This window comes from Argopecten irradians, chromosome 3 (genome assembly GCF_041381155.1).
Source record: "Argopecten irradians isolate NY chromosome 3, Ai_NY, whole genome shotgun sequence".
Taxonomy (NCBI): domain Eukaryota; kingdom Metazoa; phylum Mollusca; class Bivalvia; order Pectinida; family Pectinidae; genus Argopecten; species Argopecten irradians.
Genome location: NC_091136.1, coordinates 3,501,062 through 3,526,013, shown reverse-complemented (window position 1 = coordinate 3,526,013; position 24,952 = coordinate 3,501,062). Strand labels below are relative to the sequence as shown.

Here is a 24,952-nt window from a genome sequence, read left to right as displayed (position 1 = left end):
ACATATAATTAATTTTTCTTTGTTTTCATACCAAATCTGAGCTTTCTGATTGGCCAATATTTTTTTTTTTTTTTGCATACCACTATGAAAAAAAAATCCGAGAATGGCGCGAAACCCCGACGTTATCGTGACGTCGCAATAGAGACATTGACGTTGCGTATTGATTCGGAAAAAAGAGTCCCTTGAAAAACCACTATAAAGTTACATTTAAACATACTTCATTTTATCAAATAGAGTATAAAATTAATTAAAAGTATTGATGTCACTATTTTTTAATTTTATCGGGTTATGAAAAGAAAATTGTTTGCAAACTTTTGTGAGAATCCGCTACGCAGATTTACTCACTGCAAACAATTTTTTTTTCATATCCCGATAAAATTAAAAAATAGTGACATCAATACTTAAATGAATCTAAAAATTTTAAAATATCATTACTACTAGTATGATTAATTCACACACCATAGAGGTATATGAGTATTACCGTTGATAAAATAGCCAGAAAGACAATACAATACACAGACTTGTGTCTGTAATCGGGGTGGTCGAGCGCTCTTTTCCCTGCAAGAAAGGGTTTGGTTCTGTTCCCTGCCTATAAAAGTGGTAGTATATTCTTGCTCCTGTTTAAAGCTTAGCATACTTGGAGTAGGACAACTGTTATGTGACCGAGTGGGTGTGCTGGTATCTCAGCCTCCCAAAACATTGGAGGAGGTGAACACTTTATCGTGTAGAAAAACAATTAGAAAAAGAAATAAGAAATTGATGTAAGCAATTTTATTCTTAATAATCGCATGAATAAAACAATAAGCAGGCTCCTGTTTTCCATTTCAACGACGCTGAAAGCACTTTAGTTGTTTAACTGAATATGTCAAAGACCTCGTCAGTGCAAGAACACAAAGAAGGAATAACACCTCCAATAGCCGGCTGATTAACGAGTGCACATCCTTCCTCTTCAGTACAGTCTGCGACTGTGTTGTCATTCTCTTCGGAACAGGAATGACAATGTGCACAAGCCAGGAAGGTACCCAGTAGGTATCCTACGCCGATTCCAACCAGTGCGGGCACTGTAAATATACACAGGAATGAACATGACACTATGACAATGGCTTCCCTAAAGACTTCGGTAAATATACATAGGAATGAACATGACACTATGACAATGGCTTCCCTAAAGACTTCGGTAAATATAAATAGGAATGAACATGACACTATGACAATGGCTTCCCTAAAGACTTCGGTAAATATACACAGGTATGAACATGACATTAAGAGAATGGCTTCCCTAAAGACTTACGTTAACCGGCTCTCCTTCGCGGCTACTTTTTTAAACATGTTTGCAGACATTCATTTTCGTGGAATGAAAAATTATTGAATTTTTTTTGTTGATAAAAAATCTTTAGCACATTCACGTGACTCCCGATGTTTTCAAAAATAAATCACAAACGGACGTAGGTTTACAGTAGGGTTCTATAATGGAACTAGAGGTAGGATGGAGATTACTCAGATGCAATGAAAGGTCAAATGAGTAATTAAAATATTGTAAATTTGATTTTATTCTTGATTGATCAATGACGTATTGGAGTTAAAATTAAATATATATTTAAATAGCTGTCACGTAGATCTAAAGGAAAAGAAAGCTATTAGTTAGTCACTTTTATAGAAAGACGTGAAGAAGAAGAAAAAAAAAATACAATTATTCAGATAAATATTATATTTCACTCGCAACCACCATTTGTGTATATGACTTTTGTTGAGTAGACAATTACGTCGTTTTGTTGGCTGCTATTGAGTAAAGAATAGTTGTATTGTACATGTTACTGTAACTATCGTACAAACAGTTGATAATGAATATATCTACATACGATTTTTGAGTAATAACTTACCAAATCGAGAATAACTGGCGTAAGCATTATAAACACTTGGTTGTCCCATGCATCGCGATGCCAGCAAAACGGCGAACAGCGCAGCGTAAAATGTTGCTTTTGACGGCTTCTGAAAAGATGAGTCATTATAATGATAATTACTAAAAATGCCAATCATCTGGCAAATAAGGTACATACAGGTTTAAACAATACACGTTTAATAGTTTAGAGATGTGTTCTCCTATTTTACCATTTTATTTTATACCTATCTAGTAATATACTCAACAGAATATAACTTTAAATGACATTACACAATTCACACTTATACAATTGCTTTAATCAAGTAGGCGCGGGTAAAATAAAAAATACAACAAGAAAATCTACTGAATAGAAATTATAATCATATCTTTTAATCTTATCAATGAGAGAATTCAATCAATGTCGTTTGCATTTATTGGTTGATATTCCCGAGTTTGTTACATACAATAATGTGTGGAAATGTAAGGTAGTGAATAAATGTTTTTGATACATTTGATTATTTAGAACATGAAATTTAGTTTAGCGTAAGTAAACTTTCATACGTCTAGCATTCTGGTTTACAGGTTATAAAACAATTACTGAATTTTTTATACTGACAGATAATTGGTTAAGTGACTTTAACTAATTACCTTTAGTGAATGTCATTCTAGTGATCATATTGTGAAATTTGTTCATATTAATATAAAGCTTTTATAACGCCAAAAGTTATGCTATCAAAATGACTATTTGCTATTTACTCCTCCAGCAGTAACAGACACTATCAAGCAGGTGTAATAAAATTACCGTAATGCAGTCGGTATATTTTTGGAGTTTCGCTTTCCTAGTTATAATCTATTTATGACGATTGAGTTCTGCACTGCTAAATAACGATTTTTTCTATAATTTTAGTGGTAAAAATGGATACTTACCATTATTTGAAGTTAGGATACCTGTAACTGTTCTCGGTCGTATGAACAGTGTTTCAACCGTCTGAGGTATGCCGCCTCTCCTGGCCATAGAGCTTTTATACGACCAATACTTGCCCGCGGCTGACAAATTATGACAGAAGAGTTGTAAACTTAACTAGTAGGATGGCCGTAAAGGATTGGTGCGGGATCATACCCGGCGTGCAAGTCTATCCAGTATACATAATCCAGAAAGACGACAGGGTCCCATTTGTATGACAAAGACTGTTATGCCGAATTATTTTTATAAATGAGTGAATATTTCGAAATATCATTTAAAATACATTTTGTTTCCTTTGATACAGAATATTTATGAACATTTTAATTACAAATTACAGATAGACAAAACCCTGAAAATCCTTATTAAGGATCCTCCTAGAAATATGATTAAATGTTATAATGCATTTTATATATCCAACTGTTTCAACATGTATAGTTGTATTACTACGCCGGTACAGTAATATTAGTTGGGCCCAAGTCATGAATTTCATGCGGTCCAATTCGTTTAACGGTTAATACATATAAGATCTTTAATGAGTGCTCATTTCATATGAGATTTTACAAAAATGAGCCTAAGAAGTTTTGGTGTTTTTTTTTATCATTATCATTATTGCGAGAATTTGAGTTCAGCATTTAAAATTGGAGACGAGTTTCATAAAATATCATAGGAAATGAACAAAATGAATTACTACAACAACAAACATTTCGAAGAATTTCACATCAAAATGAATTGCGAAAATCTATCGGAGGCCGGCAAGTTGTCCCGCTGTTCTCGAGATGACGTCATGTCATTTTCCCTGATGTCATTTTATTGTTTCTGTAATGACGTTACAAAGAATTTCCAGCTAACGAAAATAATTCTACTTCCCGTCAAATAATCATCAAACCATTTTTACCAAGTTAAAGTCCGGTCTAGGTGCGTGAATTCTACCGAAATCACAAAGCGATGTAAAACCGATAGATATCCACCGTGTAAAGTGTGCGACATTTATGGGGAAGGTATAAGCAAGAAGTTTGTTTGGAAAACATAGTATGCATGTGATTAAAGACCAGTTTTCTATTCCTCTTAGGATTACGATGGTTGATAAATATAGCATATATACACTAACCTTTGATATCGTCTTATAATTCTTCAGAAATGACACTTCTAATTACCTAAAAATAGATCGAATCAGTGACGGATAATCTCGGAAATCGTTTCAATAATTTAACTCCTAGATAATCTTTCATTAACAATTTACTAATTTCTCCTCCATCTGATTTAATTTTAATTCCGTGCATCTTTCAGATAAAGAGTTCAAATTCAGAAAGCAGAATAAAACCCCTGATTGGTTGAAATTTAGATACTGTCAAATTTAAGTGAAAATTGGTATAACATTGGAACACTTTCCCTGATTTCATTTTATTGTTGGTGAAAAAACATCGATATTAATTATAGCAAAATGATGAAAAGGACTATTGTTTTCTTATTCTTATTTTTATTCTTATTACAAGCTAACCGATATTTACATAATATATAACTTATTTTTCGAATTTTTCGATAATGTGGACATGACGTACATAGCAACTATTGTACATGATAATTCTTTGCTTACCCCTTTGCTTGGGCTGAGGCGACCAGTGTTACATTTTATGGTCACGGAATAGCAGTTAAGATTGGTCTTTTTTACATGTAAATATGTTTCTTCCACATATTCATAGAAATATAACTGTCGAAGATAGATATAGCTATATCAAATAATTGATGAAAAGTTACATAATATAAGTCTTCGAGTGCTTTGGGGGCACTGATAGACCTAGGACGTCTCCTTGCAGGCGGTGTATGGAATTTGCAAATTATTATTAGCCTAGATGAAATAAATGATTGGTTTTAATAAATGAATTATGTAAATAATGTATGAACAAACCAATATTTCCGAGACATTTTTATTTTGCTGTAATTAATATCAATACTGGTATCGTTTGCACGATGAGATGAGATGAGATGACGAGATTTTACTGAGCCATCTCGTTTTTCCGTGTCGACACTAAAATAAAACTTTATTGTAAGATACTAGACGTTTATTCTGTTTATCCTGCAACCATTTCTTTATACATGCAGATGGCATTAAAAACGAAAGCGAATTGCCGGTTATTTACATAATTCCGCTCAAAGCGAGACTCTTCTTGGATGCATTCACTAAACCGAATGAGTACTACGCCTTTTTACTACCGTTTATATAAGCGACATAATTCCGGTTATTGTAACGTCACTGTTTTTCGGGACTAACTGACGTTTCATTGACTTGGTAATCTATATAAAGAATTAGTAATCTAAATAAAGAAATTAAACATTTATTTACTGACATCGTATTATTGTCCCGTCGCAACCGTTGCAGGACAGTTTTATTGTCTGATACAGAGCTCTATTCTTAGCTAATGTCGATACAAGTGCTGAAAATTAATTGATTATGGATGTTGTTCCGCTTCTTTTGTTGACTTTAAATTCGTAAAAAGAAATTAACCCTACGAAGAACATCAGAACGCTTGTTTTCAACGGGAATAAATAAAAAAAACTTTCAAGAATGGCGACAATGAATATTTGTATCGGGGAAACAAAAACACAAAAAGTATATTAATTTTGCTGGAAAACTTAAAAATTCATTCTGATTTCAGAACAGTTCGAATTTGGAAGATACATTGTATATAGTTTAATTACTATTATTATCATATATTATGAAAGTTAACAAGCTAAACGATATTTCCATGATATGTAATATTGGCTTCTTAGTTACAATCTGTCTTTCCCTGCACACATCACGTCATAATGTACACATGCATATCAAAATACAAAATATAAAAAGGAACCTGTATAGCGTTCACTGCTCCATCATCATTAGGTCACGAGTTTGAAACAGTTTTGAACACTAGAGCAAAAAGTGATGCACACTATCAATACCGAGATTTCCACATAATTTACACAATACAAGAATCAAGATGAAACAGGGTTTAAACATTATTTTGATTGCGTTAAAGGTGGTATGAACGCATTTGGATACAGACATATCCAATGTAGCGCTTACCATGTAGAATATGTACCTGTGTGTTTGTTCTTCTGGACACCTGTACGTGATCTGTTAAATTCTCGTTCGATCACAAGCTCCAAGAATTGTTTCTCCTATCAGATGTTCTATATATATATAGGTGAGAGGGGTGACCGTACACGCATTCTGACGTAACTATGGGATTATCCGATCATTAACGGGGGGAAATCCCCGATTGTAGCCTCGACTAGAGATTTATTTCGTTTCTTTATATCGTTACAATGCTTGTGTTAACATATTCTGTTTTGATCTTAATTAGACTACATATAAAATTGGATCTAATGACGACTCTTTATTGGTTTTTTTTTTTTTTTTTTTTTTTTTTTTCGAAATCTGTCAACTCACGAGGAAACTGTTACATTTAATTTTAAAATTTGTTATTGACAACTGAGTCTGACGAATATAATATTATCTGTGCCGCCTATGGATCAGTCTTGAGACCAATATCAGACCATTTAGCTGATTATGAATTCATAACATGTCTGTCATCCGTGAAAAGGTAAAATGTAAATTAAGCAATTAAGTTTACTTAGATTATCGGCGCAAAATTTTATCAAAGCGATAGATGTAGTCCAATCTTGCGCTGGGTTTGTTTGTAATTAAACCGCATTGCGATTACGCTAATTTGACCGCAACCTCTTTCCCATTGATTATAAAGGGGTATATGTAAATATAAATAAATGAATACTTCATAAATTCTACTAGATTTCCCATACATTTGTGGATTTTTTGTCATGTGCTCAGTTTTAGCATTTTATACACGCAACCCACCACATATATGGGAGGCCGAGTTCACACTATTTGCCGAGTACAAATACTTCATGTTATTACGCTATATATTAACATTTAATAAAACTGAAAAATATATTTAACTATCTGATCTGATTAAAAAATATCATCTCTGATAGTAATTTAGTTTGTCATGTTAATTTTACTCTAAAATATTGAACTATTTTGTCGTCGTGCATGAATGATTCTACCTAATACTTGTCACCTCCATCCATTTGGACAATTTTCCGTTTATCGACACTTGCTTCTTCCGGTTAGTTAAAAATCTTTCGACCCATTTGATGATTTCAGGTGATAATCTATATGATTTTAATTTGCCGATGAGCCGTAATTGTGGGACTGTGTCAAAGGCTTTCATGAAGTCGAAATAGATGGTTTGGATTGATCCTCCTTGGTCGATAACTTCTGTCAACTTATCAATAACTTTTAATTAACTGTAAAAAAGTTTATCTTCCTTTGATGAATCTATTCTGCTATTCACTGAGAATTTTATTCTTTTCTATATTATCCATTATTCTTTTTTCATTATTAATTCCATAGTTTACAACACTTGTCAAACCTGCCGGCCTGTAATTCGCTGGATTTTTCTTAACCCCTTATTATGAACCCTTCAAGTTATCGGGAAGTTTCACTGTTTTCAATGAACAGTTAAATATTTCATACAACGGAATCTTTATGATGTCTGCTGTTTCTATAAGTACTTTCGGGAGAATATTATCTGTTCCTGGTAATTTTGTTGGATTTAATGCCTTCAAAAATATTTAATATTTCCAGTTCTGATATATTAGTGATAATAAATGGATTTTCTATGGTTGGATTCTTCAATACGGGAATATCATCTTGTAGTCCAGGTGTCAATCATCCAAAAGTATATAGGTTGTTTTTTTAATGTTTGATGAATTTTATTTACAGTCTTTCTGCAATGCTCTGCATTCACATCTTCCTATGGTTACTTCGGACGATAAACTTGTTTTTTTAAATCAACAACAATTCATAAACAAAGCCGTTTGTATAAATGTATAATAAGGTATGGTATTGGATAACAACGAAAATAATACATAAATCAATATAAAATGCTTCTAGCTGAATGACTTATGTAGACATGTTTTTGTGATTCCCGGTGATTCAACTGTGAACCAACTTCTTTCGATATATAATAATATCACTGAGTCATTAGACAAAGGAAAAGAAGTTCGGTCTGTTTTCTGTGATATAAGTAAAGCCTTTGATAGAGTGTGACATGATGGACTATAGTTTGAATTAGAATCTTATGGTTTTAAAGGGTAATTATTAGGGTGGTTTAGAAATTATCTTACTAATAGGAAACAACGTGTTTTAACTGAAGACATTTTCTCTACCTTTAAAACTGTTAATGCTGGAGTCCCCCAGGGATCTGTCTTAGGCCCTTTTTTTTCTTAAGACACTGACACACCAGTGCTGCGGCAAAATTATACATGGATAATTTATGTCATTTATTGTTCAACCATCGAATGAACACATATTGGTGTGTGTATCCCTTTCACTAGTATCCTTACAAACTTTTCTTTCTCTAATTCTGATTTTATTAAGCTAAATTAAAATGTTGACTCTGAAACCCTCGTGCTGCCTACTGCAACATTATCTATATCATTTAGTTTTGCAAATATACAGTCTGACTTTGAAAACGATTAGAAGAAAAAATGAATATTTTGTTTTTTTCGATTTTAATTTCTAGAATGACATCTGCATTAAAAGATTCAGTGGATCCGGTATTGCTGAATGACAAATTGTGAAGATGAGATATTTCCACTAAATACCAGTGTGAGACCCATAGTAATTGTACATATCATCGAAGAAGCTTGTGCATGGAGTTCTGTTTAGCAGACATCATATCACCCATTCTTTCACCAAGCCATAGATATGAAGCTGAAGAATCTTAATTGTAACCTGGCCAAGACAGTTTGGTGAAGTGTATGATATCATAAGACCAAAATGATGTTTATTAATTCAGATAAATTAATCAGCTAAATGTGTGTTAGATTTAATTTCAGTTTTGGAACGGAAACATTCACAAAGCAAGTGATATGGATATAGCATTTTTGTTGATATTTTTTAATGAGGACATAAAATGTTGTGAAAGGATGTTTAATGAAGATATTTCAGTCTGGTGAGTGTATTTTGAATAGTGGCATACAAGTTTACAGTGAAATGACTGATGAGGGCATAAGTTTGTAGCGTTATGACTGATGAAATCATAAATTTGCAGTGCGAGGACTGATGAGGACATTATCTTATAAATTTACACTAATAGAACAAATGAGGTCATAAGATTTTAATGTGATGACTGATGTGGGCATAAATTTACAGTGTTAGGACCGATGGGGACAATATACATTATCTTACAAGTTTACAGTTTTAGGACTAATGAGGACATTATCTTATACATTAACAGTAAGAGGACTGATGAGGGCATTATCTTATAAATATACAGTTTGAGGACTGATGATGGCATAAATTTACAGTATGAGGACTGATGATGACATTATCTTATACGTTTACAGTATGAGGACTGATGATGACATTATCTTATACATTTACAGTGTGAGGACTGATAAGGGCATTATCTTATAAATATACAGTTTGAGGACTGATGATGGCATAAATTTACAGTATGAGGACTGATGAGGGCATTGTCTTATACATTACATTAAGAGGACTGATGAAGAAATGATCTTATAAATATACAGTTTGATAACTGATGATGGCATAAATATACAGTGTGAGGACTGATTAGGACATTATCTTATAAGTTTACAGTTTGAGGAGTGGTGATGGCATATTTATTTAGAGTGCAATGTATATTTGACGTTCTGTAACTTTGTGAGTGAGCATACTGTTATAGTGTGGAATGGTAGGGGATCAAGTATTTTGTCTTTTTTTCAAATAAAAGTTTTTTAAATGTCTTCACTCTTTTGTCTTTGTATATCACTAATTGTATCGACGAGTTATCCCCATTGCGGAAAGGTATCAGTTGTGATATCATTATTTTGTGAGCGAAACATGCAGAATTGATCTTAAACTTACAAAAACATGACATCGCCATCAATACAAATCCAATAGGGCAGATAAATATGTATAACTCTTTATATTACTATGGTGAATTTACTAAAATAATAATTACCCTGTCGTGTGGCTCTGTCTATATTATATGAATATTTTATATTTTGAGTATGAAAATTAAAAAGAAAAATATATCAATTACATGTATTTCATCATAACCATGGTCATTTCACTAGTAATAATAGTAAGCGACCATGTTTTTAATTTTTTCAAGCGGATTTAAAGTTGACAAAATAATTCCTATGGAGGCTGTTTTGTCTTTATATCGTTTTTCTTCTCAAACCCATTTACATATATATTTTATAAGTGTGGTTTGGTGAAAGAAATTAAATGTATTTTGGAGTCAAGTAATGTCATAGTTCACATGTTATAATGATAATATAATTATTTCTGTTTGAAAGAGGAGGCAGTAGAAATATAAGCAATAATAATCTGTTGCTAAGGAAAACATAGTGTTGCTAGGGATATTTTCGATGACAAATGGCTCTTAAATTTCACTCTTTATGTAATTAGTTTATTTTAAGCATACTCAACAAGCTTCCAGCAGTGATGTTTATTTTTTTGAATGAAACAAATACAACATTGATAGAATAACAAACAGAAATGACCCTATTTTTCTAGTAAAAATGTGTAAAAATTACATTATTTCAGTCATCCAATACGGAAACGAATTAATTTTCTACCCATTCTTTTATTTTTTTTTTTTTTTTTTTTTTCGTTACTTAATTAATTATCCTCAGTAATATAAATTGCATGGCAAATGCACGGATTTTCCATAATTTTTCAACAAAAAGTACACATTTTTCATCATTTTTTTGAAAATCAGTAATGTGTCTGTTTACTATTACCATGGAAACCATCCTATAATTTTGGATTGTTTATAGATGATTGATTTTAATAATATATACTTCATATTATGAATATATATTGTTTTTATACTAATGTCACTTTTATAAATGCTTGAATTTTCAATACAAATATCCTTCTTTTTCGGCATTTTTCCAATTATGCGATCATGTTGCCATGGCAACCAATTTTTCTTGCCAATCAGTAAAAATGGCCTTCGAAATAACTTTATTTGTTATGGAATTTGTTTCTTAGCCAAAGGAGGTTACTTTAAAGTGTATATTTTGAATTTCTATTTTTTTCACTTTCCACCTAAAGCTTGATGCTTATTGGCACGGCCTCTTAAAGATGTCATATTTAACTCGAACAACTTTTCAAGGTCCCTATTCGACAGTTAGACATGGACGAAATCAGATACGATGAGTATGTTACATGTAATTAGACTCAATGCTATAATAAAAAAATAGAATGTAGGAGTATGTAATAAGAAATAATACAATAATGTTTTCTGCACATTTCAAACAAAACTATGCATCAGAGTTAAACATATTCTGCGATTTCACGTTTCACCAAGAAAGATTCCACAAATTGCATTAAATGTGGAAAGATTTAACCCTTCCAGTTTGCGGTCTAATTGCCCAATTGGATTTCGTTTAATTAGGTCGTTAACTGTCCGTCTTCATCAGCAAACACTTTATTTTAAAATTGTCGATAACATCGATACATTTCAAATAGCTATATGTGACATAAAAGAAGTAATAATCAAGTGTTGTCCCAATTTTAATCATTCAGTAACTGATTATACCGGAATTACATTCAATGAACTATAACGTTAATCAGGAGCACAATCGCGAACTTGTGTAGGAGGATTTCTTCCGAAAAAATACGCGTTAACTTAAGGATTTTCCCAATCGTCTGTGGAGAACAATATTATAATCGTACCAGAATTGCATCGTGTTTTTTGAATATGTGATATGCTCTGATTTCCCACTACTATGAATGACTAATACATTGTGGTCACATAATTTCTCAATATATCTATAATATTGTAACGTCGCAACCAGGCTGATATCGCGCTTATGAACTCCGCTATTCAAAAGTGCGTTCATCAGGGTGATGTCCAATGACCTTCGTTTTCATATTAACTTAAAATGTAATATAAACATAAGGACCTTAGGTTCAATGTTTACAGTGTAAACTCTGTTGCTGATATGATAAACTCAGTCCACATCATCGGTCTTTAGAGTGATATACCACAACATTGACCACAGCAAATATCCAAAATTGATGTATATCATACACATTTGCGAGCATTATTGCTAGGAGTTGACGTTAGCAGTTACCTCAACTATACCATATACACTTGTGTGTGATATGATTAAAAGAATTATATGGTTAAAGATGCTCCACCGATGACAAATGGTATTTTTCCACTATCAAAAACAGGATCAGACGATTTAGTATTTTTCTTCAGTTACAAAAGTTACTTACTTTACACAATTACCACCATTGCAAAGTTTGAGATTCTCATTTTATTTTAAGTTAAAAATATTAAAAAATAATTAATTGCATCCCGAAAAAATTCCGTGGCACTATATCCTATATGGAAAGATGTACTAATTGCCCATGCACTAAATGCAATTTTTTTTTTCATTATTTTTTGTGTTAGTTAGACATATATATATACACGGTTAAACACCAATTATTGTTCAAATAATGAACATCATTTATGCTCTGTCGGCGGTGGAGCATCTTTAAAAGATAACGTCTAAAAGTCAAAAAAGTAATAATATTCCAATTCAATTTGATAACGCACATTGAAGTGCGTTAGTTTTTCAAAATGGGTTGCAACATAGCTCTGAATAGAACGTTTTTAAAAGTGTAATAAGTAATCAATGTTTGTCCAGAAAACGATACAGCTTAATTTCTATATCAATATCGTATATCTTATTGGATTTTTTTGTCTGTTTCTGAACTGTCTCTAACATATTGAAACATGTTAAACATTGTTACTACATGTAATACCTTCAAATATCGGAATCAAACTGTTTATACAATACACTTTTTTGTATATTAGATGATTAATTTGTATTTGTTTTCATACTAAATCCAACTCTCTGATTGGCAGATTTATTTGAAAATACAAGATGTATACATTAGATACGTGATAGTCTATATTTATATATGATTATAAGAATGAAAACCGTTTAATGAAAATTACATAAACTACCAATATATATGTAATTAATAATAAAGCAAGGCAATATTATCATATAATAACCGATTTGAAAAGTATATTAATAAATCTATTAAATTAATATTAATTATAAGAGATTCATTCATTATATTAAGATTTATGTTCAATGACGGTTTAAAGAATGTATACACAGTTGTATCGAATTGCATAAATAATCAATAATTTTATTGCAAGAATATCAAATTAGGATGAAATTTTTCCAAGTTGTCAACCATATTGTCCGCCATCTTGAATATTTCAATTTCCCAAGGATGCCACGGTGGCATCATACAGTTTCTGATGGAGGACATGTTAAAGAACATTTCTGTGCAAACTATTTTTAGGTTACATTGTAGGTAGAAAATTGCCATTTGGCGTATGATTCTACGGTGAAAACACTTGAAAATAGTCCGCTTATGCGTTTGCTTTATCTTGATCTGAGTGGGCAATGCTCAGTTTGTGTCCACATTTAATGTGCAGCTCAGTAATTCCGGATTTCGATTTAGTTTTTAAACTCCAAAACTCCATATCTCCAAAACTGTTTTCGAGTTTGTCTTAACATCATTTGCAATATCCTTTTCTAACACTTTCATGCTCTGTCGTCAAGGAGAATTTCAATTTTTTAATCTTATTAATTGAGATAATTAAGCAATATTGCCTACCCCTATTATTATAAGGTTCATGTATAAAGTTAGTTACTAATCTCCTATAAAGGCAAAGAGGGTCAGTAAGATTTATAGGGGGGCGAGGGCGTATTTAAATCGTAATCTCCTTGATCTTCTCTGCATTCTATTTGAGATAATAACTTTAAAGTAAACTGTAGAGTGAGGATGGATCTTCAAGAACCCCTCCATTTGTTTAAATCAAGACTAATGGACAAAAATATATCAAAACATTTATTAACATAGCATACAACATTAACCTTACTTCTACTAACTACATGAAAGTGGAATATTTTTGGCCACAGCTATATATGGCATCATGGGGTAACAGAAACTGACCGCCAGCAGTTGAGCACATCAGTGTCACTCTGGTACACACGGGTTGACCCATATCCGCCATATGTAATATAAGTCCAGCCCTAAATTATTAAACATTTTCTTTGCAATTGATTAATCAGTATTAACTGTCCCCTGGGTAATTATATGATTTACAATCTTTCTAGGGTGACCAAACATCCCCTGACGGTAATGTCAATGGAATGGATCCCTCCGCTTCCAACAGGAGTGGATCTGATACAATATATAGGGTAATCTCCCTTTCACAAACCTGCCCTCCCTGGTATAACAAAGGTAAGACCTACCATTTATGTGGGCTAATCGATTTCGGTTGACAAATATGTCTGAGCGTCCCCCAGGATCCGCCAGCTGACAGGGTCTCTAGTCTTCTCATCCACCTAATCCCAACTTTAAAAATTTTAGAAACAAATCTTAGAGAAAACATGCTGAGCCCCTAGTATGAAAGGACTCCAGACCCCCTGTAAGTCATCTATCGAATTGGAATTCCCCTGTAGGGACAAGTGTACCCCATCATTCCTATACAGTAACTCTTTAACTGAAATAGATAGGCGATGAATCACCCTACCGGACTGCCTCAGCATAAGGGATTTGACTTTATTATTTATTCGCTTTCTGGTCTTATCAACCTGAATTGGTTTTCTTGTAGCATATAACGTGCCAACATATTTGACAATACTAGTATTCTATGGGTAGCAGGGCTCTATATCGCAGGACAGAACATTCAACAGCTGGGCTCCTTCCCCGGTGCAGCCAAGTCGTTAGCACCTACATGAAGTATTATGTACCTGGGCGAGGGGGGGAGTGCTTTAATTTCAGCCTGGGTAGCCGTACTATTGTATAGACATCCCACTCGCTGGAACCCTAACGTAGGTCCACCTGGTCTAAAATGAGGATGCTTGTATGCCCACCTTACTATGGATGACCCCACAACCAACACTGTAACAAATATGTCTTAGACACCCATTAGTATGGGTCCATGTTTATATCAGCTATATATAATGGAATACCATTGAGAAAAAACTACTAAAAAACAAAAACAAAAACTAGATATTATGTTAACTACTATCTTTAGAGCTCTTACAACTATCAATCATGGAGTTGGGGCATGCAGATATACAATGTAAAGGCGTTTGATTTCCACCGGCCTCAGTTTTTGATCGTCTCGTTATCAACATCCATTCTAGCTGATTCAGAAGCTGTCCCAATACGAAAGGAGTGTGACCGATAGTAACATGTAGACATTCCACAGAACCCGAAAGACTTTGCGAGCATGACTGAGAATTGATATCGGGTAAGCACGTATCCATCTCAGTATAGAAATAGTTGAGTATCTGTGGAGGATGGCCTATGAACTAGATATTGCTGAATTGATTTAACCGGATAGATATAATGAATGACAGCTTTATTTAATATTATGGCAAGTGATCGTCTACATTGGTCTGTCTTTGATTCTCGCATTGTGGTTCTGAGCTTGTCACCTACCCTGGATAATTCTACATCACAACTTGTAATGCTCTCTCTGACCTTCCGGAAATTTTTACAGATGTAAACTCTTCTATACGGAGAAAGCCAAAAAATGTAAGAGTAAATTACTGTTTCACAGTTAGAGGTACACATGATTAAATAGGAAGAAATTAAACGTTTTAAAAGGGAACGGATATAAGGGAACGAATATCACACCGGTTATCACCCCATCTAGCTCCTTTTAACATTTTTAACACAATAAAACATTTCAGGGTCCATATATCCCTTATCTTGTGTATGTAGCGTATTGCGCTAATGTCTGTGCGAATTGTAGACGAAGCACGCTTCTGTAGGGAGAGGAAGGCGATATACCCTATGACAACCACGACTGGGACTGGCCATTGCTTTAATTTATTGTATCGATGTTGGTACTATTTCTATGACTTGAGAAAAAAATGCTCTTATAAGTGACCCAAGCTTTTTTTTGTCATAGAGTTCGACAGCAATCACCCTGCTTCGACTTTTAGATCTGCCAGACATGAGGAGAGGGGGTATTACGGTCTGCTGAGAGGCTACGTCCGGGGCGAGATGTCTGAAATTGTCCCACTGGCAACGAGAAATAGCATCGGCTATCTTATTTGATTTACCAGATATGTGTTCTGCTTTAAAAAGAATATTGTTTTTTAAATAGATAACAACAACTAACATCATTACTGACGGGTCCCTAGAGGTTTGTTTATCAATAATTGTGACTACTGCTTCTTTGTAAATAAAAAGTATACATTTGTTTGTCAACTCCTTACCCAAAATTTCAAGTGCCGTTACCACTAGAAACAGTTCTAAATAGGTTATGTTCCAGGGGCCATATGCCCATTGTGTCTTGAAACACATTCCAAACCCTTCATTACTCACTCAGCACTGTTTGTGTAGAATTCTAACATGTCGTTAGCTATCCAAAACCTGTCAGGCATAGTTGTCACCCCGTTATATATAGTTCACTAAAAACTCAAGCCAGGCTTAAATATCTGCATTTCATCCCTAAATCCATTCGTATTTTATGCTAAGACTTACTGATTTTCCTTGTCGAGTCAATCAGGCGTATACAGACCAGACTCCCTGGTCTAGTTACTCTACAAGCGAAATTTAGGGACCCTAACAGAGATTGTTATACCCCTATGAAATAGTTCCTATATAAACTCTATTGCCAAAAATGCCAATATATGAACTGTTCCGTCGAGCGGTCCAAAAAAACTGTTAAAATCGACTGTTAAAATGTGCTGTTGGACCGGAGTGACGTCACACCTACAATTCGTGACGTAAATGCATTGTTTTGAGTCAATGGGTATAACAAAACAGTTGTTGACTGGGGTTGAGGGCAACAGATGATTTGTTGAACCCGAAGACAAACTGTTGGTAATAAGCGAAAACCTTACCCTATATATGCTTTCCCCAAAAAGCGCCCCTCTGCCTAGATTTTGTACCATTTCATTTGCATCGTCAATGCTTCTATGAGTATTTATCTGAGCTAAGTTTTCCGTCTATGAAATCGTTAACTGAGAAACTTTTCAAGGTAGGAAAGATGATGAATAACCCTAAAATCACCATCTTCTGGGTACAAGACCTAACGGGGACCCTCGTAAGGTAGGTAATTGGGTTGTAAGAAAGGCAAGCTATTCAACCTGCTTTCAGTTATAGTGGGGGAGGAGAAGTAGGTTCCCATGTACCCCTCTGGCAGTTTTTCGAAACAAGGTTTTTTAGGACCGTTGTGATATCTAGTTTCATTTTATGCTTGTAGATATTGACAACTAATGTCCCATGGGGGTCATATGGCGGCCATCTTGGATTTCAGGTATCAAAAATGGCCAAAATGACACATTCGCATATATGCGCATAGATAGAGAACCAGACAACATTCAGAGACAAATAAACACATTTTTGATATGATTGAAACATGCTGAATACGATTAAATTATAAAAATGACGTAACGTCTTCTTATTTTTGTGAAATGACGGGGAATCAATGAAATTTTCAGCTTTTTTTCCGTAAAAAAATCGATAAATGTCATAATTTTTATCACAAGAAAAAAAATTATGGACAAATCACCTTGTAACAGTCATTTCGAATTGAACCGACCCTTGTGTAAACATGTGTGTACTATAAAAACATAAATCGCATCAATGAGGTCGAAAAGAGAGACACCCCGTCCCCCTTAAAAAATTCTCAAAAAATGGCCAAAATGACACATTCGTATATACGCGCATAGATAGCGAACCAAACAACACACAGGGGCAAATAAACACATTTTTAAATATGATTGAAACATGCTGAATACGATTAAATCATAATAATGACGTTACGTCTTCTCATTTTTGTGAAAGACGGGAAAACAATGAAATTTTCAGTTTTGTTCCCCTAAAAAATCGATGAATGTCATAATTTACATCACAAGTAAAACAATTGATGGACAAAACACCTTGTAACAGCCATTTCGAATTGTACTAACCCTTGTGTAAACACATGTGTATTTTAAAAGGATTTTATGTTTTTTAGCAGAAGAATCGTGAACACTCCCCTCCCAACACTACCCATAGAGAAAAAAATCTCATTCTCATTATTACATAAATTACATATTTCCTGATTCAGACAGTTCCAAACTACAATTTGTATCCTGTCCGTCACACTTTTTGGATTAAAAATTAACAGCATAACTAAATGGCTTGGCCAATCTACGGAAGGGTCTCTATTTGTGGATGATTTCTTGATCTGTTACAGATCAAAAAACATGCACACTATAGAACGACAACTACAACAATGTTTAGGCAAATTGCAAAATTGGGCTGACGAAAATGGCTTTAGATTTTCAAGATCAAAAACTGTCTGTATGCACTTCTGTCAAAAACGAAAACCACACAATGATCCTGACCTCACACTCAATGGAATTAAAATTCCAGTAGTTGAACAAACTAAATTTCTTGGACTAATATTTGATTCGAAACTGTCCTTTGTTCCACACATAAAACATCTGAAGGATAAGTGCTCGAAGGCGCTGAACATTCTACGTGTTCTGTCCCATTCAGATTGGGGTGCAGACCGTGAAATGCTTCTGCGTATCTACCGTTCACTTATTAGATCAAAACTTGACTACGTCTCGATTGTCTATGGATCGGCTCGCAGCTCCTTTCTACAGATGCTTGACCCTATCCAGAATCAGGGACTGCTTCTGGCACTTGGAGCTTTTCGAACAACACCTGTGAAGAGTCGCCATGTGAAGCTAATGAGCCATCTCTAGATGATCGACGTAAGAAATTATCCTTACAGTATGCTGCTCAACTGAAATCCAATCCCAAAAACCCCGCATTCGATCTTGTATTTAATCCACAACACCAGGACATATATTCAGACAAAATTAAAAGCTCATACCAACATTTTGCATCAGAATTTCAAAGTTTTTGCAGGAACTAAATATAAATTTCGACACCATTGACGAGTACACCATATCGGATGTACCACCATGGCTCATTCAAACACCGGATATCAATTTATCTTTGGATGAGAGGGCAAAGTCCAGTGCATTACCCGAAGAACATAAATCCTCCTTTCGGGAGTGCATCAGGACTTTCCCTGATCATGTTAAGATCTACACTGACGGCTCAAAAGATGGTGATAAAGTTGCGGCAGCATGCTGTACATCTAATCACTGTTCCTCTATCCGACTTCCAGATGTTGCCTCCATTTTCTCTGCGGAAGCTTGTGCTATCGGTCTGGCTCTTGACCACATCGAAGAACACCGTATTGAAAAGGCAATCATCTGTTCAGACTCTCTTTCGGTTCTTCAGGCTTTGAAATCAAGAAACCCTAGAAATACTCTAATCCAAAATCTTTTAATCCGAACCTTTCGATTATCAAATTACTTATCTCTGGATTCCCAGTCATGTGGGTATAAAGGGGAATGAACAGGCTGATAAAGCAGCTAAGACTGCTCTTCGCCTAGCACAAACAGATTTGAAACTACCATACACCGACATCAAGCCTTCAATTCAGTCAGCCATCAAACACCATTGGCAACAAAGGTGGTCTACCGAAACAAACAATAAACTGTTTAAAATTCAACCTACACTAAATACTAAACTGTCCAGTCGGAGAGGCCGCAGAGAGGAAGTTGTTCTCTCTCGGCTCCGAACTGGACACACATATTTAACACATTCCTATCTATTGAGAGGGGAGGATCCTCCCACATGCCATGCATGTGATTCTCCTCTCACAGTGGAACATATTTTAGTGCACTGTATTGATTTTAAGCACATACGAGATAAGTACCACGATGTCTCCGACATGTGCACTTTGTTTCATGCCGTGAGACATAATCGTATTTTTAATTATCTCAAAGAAATCGGTATTTTAAACAAAATATGAACGTTTTCTCATCATATCATCGTATCAACTGAACATTTTATCGTTTCATCAACTTTGTGCATGTGTTTTCTCATGTGTTTTAGCCAAAACTATTTTATCCAATGCAAACCTTTTTTTATCAAATAAACGTTTACAATCTGTGTTTTAGTCCTTACCTGCCTTTTCTTACCCTGATCTTTTATCCTGATATTAATGCATGACTTGTAGTTTGGCCCTAAATGACCTTAGTTGTCGATGGGCCGTAAAACTGAAACAAACAAACAAACAAACAAACAAGCTTCAATCATATAAAAAAATGTGTTTATTAGCCTCTGACTGTTGTCTGGTTCTCTATCTATGCGCATATATGCGAATGTGTGATTTTGGCCATTTTTTGTGAATTTTTTATGGGGGGAGTGTTCCCTCTCTTTTTCCGACCTCATTGATGCGATCTCTCTTTTCATAGTACACATATGTTTACATAAAAGTTGGTTCAATTCGAAATGACTGTTACATGGTGATTTATCCATCATTTTTTTACTTGTGATAAAAATTATGACATTTATCGATTTTTTAGGGAAAAAAACTGAAAATTTCATTGTTTTCCCTTTATTTCACAAAAATAAGAAGACGTAACGTCATTATCATGATTTAATCGTATTCAGCATGTTTCAATCATATCAAAAAATGTGTTTATTTGCCTCTGAATGTTGTCTGGTTCTCTATCTATGCGCATGTATGCGAATGTGTCATTTTGGCCAGATTTCATACCTGAAATCCAAGATGGCCGCCATATGACCCCCATGGGACATTAGTTGTCAATGGCAACAAGCATAAAATGAAACTAGACATCATACGTGTCCTAAAAAACCATGTTTCTAAAAATTGCCAGAGGGTTACATGGGAACCTATTTCTCCTCCCCCACTATTAGTTGTTCACCTTTCCTGGTATGACACATGGAGCCAAAAGAGGAAAACTAAATTTGAAACCCTGTGTTAATTCCTGAGCATGCTTGCTCTTTGTATAATGTTGTAACCGTCTGACTAATTACTCTTCTACCTCAATAGCCGACTTTCCAAGTGAATAAAGGGAAGGGTGGCTTTGAGTTTTATTTTTTACCTTTGCAGTGACTATGGTGTGTGGGCCTCCACACATGGAACATGCATGTCTGAACCAGTATTGGACCCCATAGGAGCGGGTAACCTTAGATGTATTTATATCATATGTTACCAGAGGATGGGAAGTCCCGAAAGGAATTACACCGTTTCTTTCTCTTGTTAGGTATATTTACCCAAAAAATTGTGAACAGATTTTGTTTATCTGTATTGACAGATACGTTTGAGGGGCACGGATTATTGTTAGAAGCAAGGTTTGCTTGATGGTGCTGATTGAATGAATTGGGGAGCTGATGAACACCCCATGACGATTCTGGGTATTTAACCTTTTAAAACCTAAATTGCTCGTCAAAGAGCACCTATGATGACCCAGACCTCCCAACGGCAAGCCTAATGTCTTTCATATATTTTAAGAATTATAGCCTTCTTTGGAACCTTTCCAGCATTATACTCATGAAAACCAGGAATTAATGCATCATAAATGTATATTATATATGTGTTTAGCTGAGAGATGTTTCTGAATGACTAATTTTCCCTTTTTCATAACAACCTCTTACCCACCCATCCCCTCTCCCACGCGCTTTCCTACTACCCTAGTTGCCGATCCCGTCGGCTTTCTTTTCCCCATTATTAGGATGAAAAGAATTTGGATGCGGGGAAATTTTCTGTGTCTTGTTTATAATCTGGAGAACCGGAAGAGGTCTTCATCAGGGTCACCAAAGCCATCTACTGATGACTTCTATTCCTAGTAAATATAGTGCTTAATTTAATTTCACTATAAATCGAAAGTAGAATCTATATATAACTTACAATAATAAATAACTCTCCTGCTTATTTAAAACAAATTATTGGCGTAACAATAATCCTAATTATAATCACAGTCTAGAACACGCTTGAATTGTTACGTTTGACTTTCAACGCATCATCAACGTTCAAACTGGTTTGGGAGAAGCAACTCTCACGTATTCAAAAAATGTATTTCATTTTATTTAAAGTATAAAAATGTTTAAGTTAATTTTACACACACAAAAAATAACAAGTTATACGTAGTTTACGGTAATTAAGTTCAAGAGAATGTGTTTAAATTTTAAAGCGAAGGCGACAGCCTCCATATCGCATAATAATAAAATTTAATAACTCCTATAAAGTGTAAGGGTTCACCACGTGACCGCTCTACGCTAATCTTTTGGAGACATTTGTGTCAGAGGTTCGATAAAGGGTGTTAGGGGGTCGACTCGCCGTCGTGACTACTAGTTCCAAAGTATTTTGAATGATTGTATTATGTACTTCATTGTTTAGATAAAGTATGACTGAACTCCCATACTAAAACATGTCAAATAGTTAAACAAGTATAAATACCATGACCCTGGCATTATAATACATTCACAGTTCAATAAGAACAACCTACGCCACAGGAAGTGAAATCGGACCCACAAAAACCGCGAAAAAAAAACCACTTCATGATATAACTCTGCTAAAATCATGACATAAAAGCACTACATTTTCTAAACATATCCCGCGTCATCGACAGTATTATTCTCTTTATTACCTCCAAAATTGAAGATTACACTAAGAATGACATTAACACGAAATCCTTAAACAAACAGAAAATAGATATTTACAAAATATATACAAGTTCAAGTCTTACAAGTAGTAATTAGTTGAGATTTCATCATGTACTTTAATTCTGGCTAATTTGGCAATAGTTGCAGTGTTGATAATTAGTAAAAAAAAAAATTAAAAAAAACATATCGTCTGCTTGAATGGGAATGTATGTATTAAAATACATATATCTAAATCATTGATCGATGTGCCTTTGCCATAACTAACACATTCAAATTGAAGAATATACAGACTCTAGATAAATTATTTTGGTACACAGATGGAACGTAACTTATTGTTTAATCTGTTATCATCTCAAACATCTTAATAATAACTGGTAGTAATTTAATGCCCCTAAATCTGTCCTGATTTACTTTTTTGCTTTCCTTGGCCCTTATACACTGTAATAATCGCACTTTTTCCCCAATGTTTATACTGTATTTCAACACAACAGTAAAAGAGACTGTCCATTTCAACTTTAACAATAGCCTAACTTTTTCAACTTTAACAATAGCCTAACATTTTCAACTTTAACAATAGCCTAACATTTTCAACTTTAACAATAGCCTAACATTTTCAACTTTAACAATAGCCTAACATGTACACTTGTTTCATGCCGTGAGACATAATCGTATTTTTAATTATCTCAAAGAAATCGGTATTTTAAACAAAATATGAACGTTTTCTCATCATATCATCGTATCAACTGAACATTTCATCGTTTCATCAACTTTGTGCATGTGTTTTCTCATGTGTTTTAGCCAAAACTATTTTATCCAATGCAAACCTTTTTTTATCAAATAAACGTTTACAATCTGTGTTTTAGTCCTTACCTGCCTTTTCTTACCCTGATCTTTTATCCTGATATTAATGCATGACTTGTAGTTTGGCCCTAAATGACCTTAGTTGTCGATGGGCCGTAAAACTGAAACAAACAAACAAACAAACAAACAAGCTTCAATCATATAAAAAAATGTGTTTATTAGCCTCTGACTGTTGTCTGGTTCTCTATCTATGCGCATATATGCGAATGTGTGATTTTGGCCATTTTTTGTGAATTTGTTATGGGGGGGAGTGTTCCCTCTCTTTTTCCGACCTCATTGATGCGATCTCTCTTTTCATAGTACACATATGTTTACATAAAAGTTGGTTCAATTCGAAATGACTGTTACATGGTGATTTATCCATCATTTTTTTACTTGTGATAAAAATTATGACATTTATCGATTTTTTACGGAAAAAAGCTGAAAATTTCATTGTTTTCCCGTTATTTCACAAAAATAAGAAGACGTTACGTCATTATCATGATTTAATCGTATTCAGCATGTTTCAATCATATCAAAAAATGTGTTTACTTGCCTCTGAATGTTGTCTGGTTCTCTATCTATGCGCATGTATGCGAATGTGTCATTTTGGCCAGATTTCATACCTGAAATCCAAGATGGCCGCCATATGACCCCCATGGGACATTAGTTGTCAATGGCAACAAGCATAAAATGAAACTAGACATCATACGTGTCCTAAAAAACCATGTTTCTAAAAATTGCCAGAGGGTTACATGGGAACCTATTTCTCCTCCCCCACTATTAGTTGTTCACCTTTCCTGGTATGACACATGGAGCCAAAAGAGGAAAACTAAATTTGAAACCCTGTGTTAATTCCTGAGCATGCTTGCTCTTTGTATAATGTTGTAACCGTCTGACTAATTACTCTTCTACCTCAATAGCCGACTTTCCAAGTGAATAAAGGGAAGGGTGGCTTTGAGTTTTATTTTTTACCTTTGCAGTGACTATGGTGTGTGGGCCTCCACACATGGAACATGCATGTCTGAACCAGTATTGGACCCCATAGGAGCGGGTAACCTTAGATGTATTTATATCATATGTTACCAGAGGATGGGAAGTCCCGAAAGGAATTACACCGTTTCTTTCTCTTGTTAGGTATATTTACCCAAAAAATTGTGAACAGATTTTGTTTATCTATATTGACAGATACGTTTGAGGGGCACGGATTATTGTTAGAAGCAAGGTTTGCTTGATGGTGCTGATTGAATGAATTGGGGAGCTGATGAACACCCCATGACGATTCTGGGTATTTAACCTTTTAAAACCTAAATTGCTCGTCAAAGAGCACCCATGATGACCCAGACCTCCCAACGGCAAGCCTAATGTCTTTCATATATTTTAAGAATTATAGCCTTCTTTGGAACCTTTCCAGCATTATACTCATGAAAACCAGGAATTAATGCATCATAAATGTATATTATATATGTGTTTAGCTGAGAGATGTTTCTGAATGACTAATTTTCCCTTTTTCATAACAACCTCTTACCCACCCATCCCCTCTCCCACGCGCTTTCCTACTACCCTAGTTGCCGATCCCGTCGGCTTTCTTTTCCCCATAATTAGGATGAAAAGGATTTGGATGCGGGGAAATTTTCTGTGTCTTGTTTATAATCTGGAG

General features: G+C 34.4%; 1 long non-coding RNA gene across 1 annotated transcript; it reads right to left on the bottom strand.

Moving 5' to 3' along the window:
* Nucleotides 1–756: 756 nt before the first annotated feature.
* On the bottom strand, nt 757–2,946 carry LOC138319867 (uncharacterized). Its single transcript, XR_011208031.1, has 3 exons — nt 2,807–2,946; nt 1,881–1,989; nt 757–1,061 (listed from the first exon to the last, which is right to left on the bottom strand). It is a non-coding gene; the product is annotated as an uncharacterized lncRNA (long non-coding RNA).
* Nucleotides 2,947–24,952: the final 22,006 nt, after the last annotated feature.